Raw genomic sequence first — 6,227 nt, forward strand, 5'->3', positions numbered from 1 at the left:
CACTACATAGGTTTGCAACTGTGCGCATTTGGTCCGTGCGCATTTGATCCGTGTGCATCTAGTCCGTGTGCATTTGGTCTGTGTCCGTTTCACTCAGCCTGCTGTATCCGTTTATTACTGTGCTCATCTGGGACTCACTCCTCCATAACGGATAACATAAATGCATAAAAAATTCGATTGGTTGAATTTCTTATGCACTTTGCTTATGAACAAATCAATTCCCAGATAGCCAAGCCTGCAGGAACAGATTTTGAGCAGAGCATGCTATCAATTTTTGACGACAGAATGGCAACAAATTTTATACAGAGTCTGTAATATCCAACGATGTCGGCAAACTGCTGTCAGAAATCAAGCAGAGCTTGCTAACATAATCTGACAACAGATTGGTAGCAGAAATCGAGCAAAACTTGCTGATATAACTGACAGCAGATTGGCAGCAGAAATCGAGCAGAGCCTGTTGACATAACCTGTAGGTAGATCGGCAGCAGAAATCAAACAGTATGTCCGTTTATAATCTTAATTGCCATTTAAATGCTAATTAAAACTTGCATTAATATGTTTCTATAGAAAAAAACGTAAGAACAAAGTTTGCGGCAGTAGAAATTATTGAGAAATTAAATTATATTGTCTAATACTTTTGGCCAATCCTGTATACATACATATATTTCTAATATATTAGGGATCGTAAGGAAATAAAATAATTATTAATTGTCAATACATTTTTAATAAGAGTTTAATTGTTCTCTCGCCGATATACATTGTATTGAAAGATTAAGTACTTTATTGTATTGAGCTACCGCGCGATAACGGTAAATTTGAAATAACAGAAATGATGCCTAAACTCTTATTAAAAATGTATTGACAATTATAATAATTTTATTTCCTTACGATCCCTAATTATATAAAAATATATGTATGTATACAGGCTTGGCCAAAAGTATTAGGCAGCTATATTTTTATAATTTATCTGAAGTTCTTTTATCTATATTATTTCCTATTGGTTACTTGTATTATACATAAGTTTAAAGTATATGTATAATACCGGCAACCAATAGAAAATAATACAGATAAAAGAATTTCAGATAAATTTAAAAAGCCCAGACAATACGCTTGTCTGAAAACTTTAAGAGAACTTTTTAAAGAAAACATTTAGATATCTTGGAAATGATGTCAAAATGGTAACATTTATCAGAGATATCTAAGAGAGGTCTTTGAGATATCTTATTGAAGAGTTTCATTTAAGTTTCTTAAAAATGTTATCCTTATGATATCAGCTTAATGGCTCATAAAAGATATCACACAATGCTGTCCGATTTTTGAGCCGTCCATGCGCGTCGTAGCAGAAATCAGACAACATTATAACATCCTGAATGAGAAATCCATTTGATATTTAAAAAAATTATCATAAAGATAATGTTTTCAAAAATTACAGTTTGTCTACAATTACTGCGCACAAAAAAATGCACAAAATCTAAATTCATCATGTACTGAACAAAAACAGGATAATAGATGTACTATTCAATTCTTAGAATATATGATCTATATAGTTAACCATCTAATTAACCGCTAATTGAACGCTTCAAAGTATTAATGCTAAATAGATCGCAATTTCCATAAAATTATTATGGAAAAAGATAAATTTAACAATGAAATTAATAAGTAAATAAATTAATGCTATTTATTTTTAATATGTTTTGCAAAATTTAATTGTTTTTATAAAAAATAATATAATTGTGTCAGTTTATAACATATTGGTATATGTAGACAATAACAAGTACTCATTCCGATGAGTCAAATTGGCGTAGCAGATAGAGTACAAGGTTTGTCATCCTAAGATCCCGGGTTCAAAACCTACCAGCGGCAAGTAAGAATAAAATAAAACAATATAATTTAAATTTAATTAATTAATAAAAATTTGTCCTAAATTTAGTATGTACTGTTAATAAAAATAATTAAAAAAAATGAAATTTTTATTTTATTTTTTTATCTCTAATTGCACTTTAAGATTCGATTTAAGAAATCTTTTAGATATCTGCTTGATTTCTGCTGCCAATCTGCTGTCAGGTTATGTCAGCAGATCCTGCTCGGTTTCTGCAATCAATCTGCTGGCATGCCATGCCAGCAGGCTTTGTCAACAAATACTGAGCTTAATGCGGACACAGAATGCTATGGATCTGTAATGGGTATCTGATTGAATTTGCTGCCAATCTGCTCGCAATCTGCTAGCATTTTGCTATTAGGGTAACTGTAAGATAAATAAGAACCGGATATTTGTAAAGGCCCTTGCACGTGCACTGTCGGATGATTAAAGAAATGATATCTCTTCAACTGAATCCTCAAAGATTCAAACGGAACTGTTCTAAAACAAAATCTGCTATTATCAACACGACGGCGACAGGATGTCGCGCCTAAAGAAATACAATACGAAATTAATCCGCGTAATATCCGGACTGCGTGTCGGAAGATCAGGTGAACCATAGCTAGGCATTTAACATAAACAGTCCGTAAGATATCCATTTCACGTTGGCGACGAGATGTCGCGCCCAAGAAATAATTAAGATTGATAAACCGGCGAGATATTTGGTAGTGAAAGCGATCCTAGCCGAAAAATATTCCGGATCAAATGATCGACGAAATCCTAGACGAGATATCTCCAATAAACATCCGCACACGTGCAGACGGTCTCACGCGCCTTATCAGCGGCCCCCGAAACTCGGTTCCCGCCAAGCCGCCGAATCACTCCCACTCTTACCGACTCTTGCGCTTCGCGCGTTTTCCCTACTCCGGAGCGCTAGCGGCCGCTGAGCGCAGCGCCGATTTTGCTCGATCCCATTGTCCGCGCCCTATTTAAATCCGCGCACAGAGGCCGGATCATTCATTCATTCATTATTTTTTTGACACTCGTTCAGTATACTATTCAGCGATTAGTTCAGTCACTAGTTCTCAGTCACGCGTCACTCTTTAATCTTCAAGTTATCCGCAACCTCTCTCGTACAGCTTTGCGATCAACTCATTGTCAATTAAGTTAAACAGTGCGTGCTCCGACAGACTGCCATCATCGACATATCTCTGCGACCACCTTCAACCGTCAACCTACATCTAATTGGAGCTATTGCTTCAAACTATATTATAACTCGTGAGTACTGATTAATTATTATTTACTTTCGCTCCCTAGAATATTTTCCGAAATCGAACTGTGCCATATTATAAGGAATCCTTTCGATAAGGATTAATTGTCGATCCACTTCCAAATAATTATGAAACAACTCCTCTAGGTACAACCCTCTCCCCTCCCTTGTGCCGCGATGAATTCTACAACACCAAAAGTGAGTAGGCTCAATGATTAAAACATCATCAGTGAAATTAGAAAAGCCGGTATATTCGTGCTTAACGAAACTATAGATTCCGCTAGCGAGCATTCTATCGCTTGCCAGCGATTAGGTAAACAAAACCGTAGATTCCGCTAGCAAGCATTCTACCGCTTGCCAGCGACATAAGTGAACAGAACCGTAGATTCCGCTAGCGAGCATTCTATCGCTTGCCAGCGATATAAGTTAGTTAATTATTCACAAGCACGAATATACTCGACGGCCCTAATTTCCCTTGACGTAGAAAAATGCTTAACTAAGCGTTCAATCGCTTAACCAAGCGTTTATTTGTAGACCATCAAGAAGAATCGCCACCGCGCTGGGAAAAAAAAAAGAGAAAAGATCCTCAAAGCTCAACAAAAAGCCCTAGAGCGGGCTTTCGAGGAAATTGAGAATTTCGTGGGCTACCCGCTGGAACACACCCCCCTTCCTCCTCCAGTCACAGACGCTCCGCCAGGAAGAGCAATCTCTTCCATTGACTTGTTCCAAGAGGACACCATTCCTCTGGAAAATTATAATCAGTTAACGTCCAACGCGCCTGAAATAATTACGCTCAGCGATTCCGACGACGATCCCCCAGAGTTGGAACCTCTAGATCCAACAGCAGAATACCATAGCGATACAGTAGCACAGATCATTGTATTTCCGCCAGAAAATTAAGTGATACATGTAATAAATACTATACGTTGTTTTATTAATAAATATATACATATATATATATATATATATATATATATTTCTTATACTTAACTACATCAAGGTCACACTAACCAAACCCCACAAGGTTTTCCATCGGCAACAAGCTCTCGCCATACCCGGGTAGAGTCCGTGTAAGCGGGCTGCCCGAAATTCGAAAGGAGAGCCCCCGCGTCGGTCAGGCGACCGAGGCGTCGCGACGCACACATTGAGAAGAAATATCCCTAGACCCGGACGTTACACCGGGTAGTTGGGAGCTCAATTGAATGTTTCCAAAGTGGGAATCCGAACGCTATGCTTAGTTACTTTGAGGAAGGTCGGATAAAATCTTGAAATAATAATTTCGTCATAATTAATAAAATAAAGTTAGTATGCAAAAATTCCTTATAATGTTCCGCAAATGTTCGATTAGCAGACATAATATCAAAAATCATTTTCTTTTACGTCAATCGATTCGAAATCATTTTCAAAACACATCTGTAAAATTTCAGAGTTTTCGAAATAATAATTTTGTTATAATAATGAAATAAAGTTAGTTTCTAAAAATTTCCTATGAGTTCGGTGCAATTAGGATAATTATTCAGTTTTGGGTCTCGCACTCAAATATCGTTCTAATTATGCTTATTCGACGCAGTTTTGCTTCAAACAAACGAATTTGGTAGAAAAAGGCGTCGCTCTGCCCAGGAAAGAGTGAGTCCCAGATGCGCACAGTAATAAACGGATACAGCAGGCTGAGTGAAACGGACACAGACCAAATGCGCACGGACCAAATGCGCACAGTCGCAAATCTATGTGGTGCAGAAAATGCTTTGCACACGCGCACGCACGCACACACACGGGAGGAGGTGCAAAGGGGGACCTTTGGCCCTCCTCCCGCACCCACCCCGTCCAAGTCGTTAACCTATGGGTGAATTCAGTAGCACAACCGCTCACTGAGCGCTCAGTAGCTGCTAATTGCGCTCTCTATATTTGTGTATTGGATGAAATCGCTCATTAAGCCGCTCACAGTGAGCGATCGCCATTTTGGCGTATTACGTCGCTCACTATCGCTCACTAGCCACCATTAATTCAAACCATTGTACTTGGTCTCGCGTATGTTAACCTCAATTCTTTTATATAATAAATAAAATATAAATAATAAGTTTATGAAACAAAAGGTTTATTTATTAAATAAATATCTCTCTCTCTCATTTGTTTTTATAAGAAAGTTCTTGTTGCAAATAAAACTACACGTTATATTCAAATAACCTCTACAAAATTTTAGTCATACGTAAATATTGAAAATAATACATTTATAAAAATATACTTTTTTGGTCCGTATTCTGAGCTGACATTTATCGCTAATGTACTTCTAAGTGTGCCTAAGATAGCATCTTATTGGCTGATTGGCATATTTTGTTGCATTTAGCAATAAATGTGAGTTCAGAATACAGACCTTTATGTTTACATATCACGTTTTGTTGTATTTTTCTGATAATAATTTTTCTATATTAATTATTTTATAATTATTGTCTAATAGAAAAGCAGTTGTCTAATAAATATATGTTGCTAGACAATATAAAATTATATATTGTGACGTGACAGCCGCAGGCTGCTGTCCATCACAAGGACTTGAGCGGCCCTTACGCGTTAACATCACGCGGATCCTGCGTCAATACAATACGGATACAAAAACGTATTATCTTGTGTTTTTGTGTGTGTGACGTCCAATGTGTTGTCCGTTTATTGATCGTTAAAATTTTTGCGAGCGCTGCCTCGCGAATGCGACGGAAATCGGTGGCCACAGCGATCTATCTGGTAATTTTTGGACATCTCGTCTCGTCGGAGAATTCTTCCTGGAGGCTTCAGAGTGAGCGGACATCAAGGGAGTATCGGAGACCCTTTTTGAGCGAGGGTCCGCAGGTAATACCGCCCTTATCTTGCCTACAATTTGCATCGTACGAGAATTCCGATACTGCCGCCGAATCACGCTTTCAGGATCCAGCGAAGGCACGTGAGGCCGGTGTTCCGACGGGGCGACTTCGAATCCGATCCCGCACAAGTCCCGACGGAGATCGCGACGGCTTGCCATCAGTAAACGCCCTAGTCGAGGAGGAAATAACGTCCCGGTGACGGAGGATGCGCTCAGCAAGGAGAAAGGAATCTGCCGCAGAGGAAGGCGCC

Source organism: Monomorium pharaonis, chromosome 9, assembly GCF_013373865.1.
Source record: "Monomorium pharaonis isolate MP-MQ-018 chromosome 9, ASM1337386v2, whole genome shotgun sequence".
In the NCBI taxonomy this organism is placed as follows: Eukaryota; Metazoa; Arthropoda; class Insecta; order Hymenoptera; family Formicidae; genus Monomorium; species Monomorium pharaonis.